Here is a 1,920-nt window from a genome sequence, read left to right as displayed (position 1 = left end):
ACTCCAGATTTCAGGTCTCTAACAGCATCAAATTTCAGATCATTCAAGAAAGAGGAAGGTAAATTGATGCTATACTTTACATGAACAAGGAATAAGACCTTCCCACCATAGCTGTGTTATGTTTAGAACACTCGGTAGATCAACTGTGCTTCGGGATCGGTGCATTAAATTGTTGTATTTATTCATCCGATTGGTTCAAGTGGTCAAAATACTTCAAAATTGGGTCCTACTTCATCAATACACTTGCGTAGACAATGTTACCATGTCTGGAAAGTATTTTTGGAAATTCTCGACTAAAATGAATCTCAGTGACCAAAAAACTTCAGCTTGGATGTTCCCCAATGGATCCCAGTGCTTTTCATTCAGGTCTCTCTTCAGTTGGTGGAACAAAAAATATCACACAGAGCTATCCACGGGGGTCTTGTTCTGGGTAGAGTAGTAGGTAACGACGAAGGCCGTTTGGCTGGGGGCATTTTCGAGGTAGAGTTTAAAGATGACTTTAATATCAGGTCTGATGTGGGCGATCCGGCGTTTCAGTCTCGAGTGCCTCCAGGTAAAAGACTGCGTCGACAGTTTTCCCTTGCGGTACAAACTCAAAATGGACGATTCCTCGAACTTCAAAGAAACCTATCAGCATAATTTTCATACGAGACTTGGTCATGTGCACTTTTTGGGGTTCGGAAGAGGATTGTGTTTGCCACGGGGAACTCTGCCTTTTGGATCTTGGATTTAAATATGTCCTGATGCTTTTGTATAACACAGATTGTTAAAGAAGATGTGTGCTTCATTTATTCAGGCAATGGTTCACTCCGGCAGCGTGCCCTCTCGATTTAGAAGTTTAGCTGACGCATTATTCTCCAAAACGCATTATTTTATTTTGTCACGAAACGGAAATTTCATTTCATTTTATTATTTGAAAAAAGGAATTTTAATAATTAAATGTAGTATTAGAATCATTTTATTCATTCCTAATATTGTATAAGTTAAATTAGTCCGTCATTATCTCTTGTATTGTGAAATAGTGCTCTGGCGTGAATTTCTGTAACTATTAGTATGACTTAAATGTTCTAGAACAAATTTAGGTCACAACTGTTTGGTACTCTTTTTAGTTTTTGAAATATATCAATTAAACCAAAAATAATTATAGTTTTTATGTCTTAAATAAAAATCAGTGACTAATTTCAACTCATTACAATTCTTGATTGCTAGCAATTCTAGAAAGATTGTTGTAAAATGCATATTAGAAAATTATTCTCATGACAATATATACATATCTTTGATAAAGCTACGCAAAAACTTCCAATATCTATTGGTGTCCATACTGTACGAATTATTTTAAACTGATTCTCCCTGTACTCTTTGGGTACTAAGAGGATTATACATAGCGCCAAACACGATTTAGTAGCTTTTACACAAAACATAACAATGCTGTGTATTAACTATATTTAATTTGTATTTCTGTTAGCACTACATATAAACTATTTTGGTGTTTGTGCTTTAAATAATGGTTAAACTAGATAGTAACCTGTCTTGAGTAACGAGAAATAGTGAGTAAAACTATGATTTATATTGAATTAAAGTAACTCATCCTTGTAAGTCCTGGTCCTGGTCCTGCTTCTGGCCATCACACCGTGTTCCTGGTGCTACTTCCGTGACTAGCTGTGAATTCAATGAAATTTGAAAAATGCAGCGACATAACACTTTAGAGTTATTGTAAAAACATTAAATTATAAATACTATGTGTTTCCATGGATATAAAATAATAAATGCTGCTTTCGATTCACCTGTCCCTTATATTGCTGACGTCACGAATATTACTAACACTAAACATTTGATGTCTGAATTCCCCAAAACATATATTTTAGGGGCTGAAACGGGTAAATAAAACTTAACTATAAAGATTCTAATAAAAATTTTTTC

Source organism: Homalodisca vitripennis, unplaced genomic scaffold (assembly GCF_021130785.1).
Source record: "Homalodisca vitripennis isolate AUS2020 unplaced genomic scaffold, UT_GWSS_2.1 ScUCBcl_473;HRSCAF=2553, whole genome shotgun sequence".
Classification (NCBI taxonomy): domain Eukaryota; kingdom Metazoa; phylum Arthropoda; class Insecta; order Hemiptera; family Cicadellidae; genus Homalodisca; species Homalodisca vitripennis.
Note: the sequence above shows the minus strand (reverse complement) of the source record.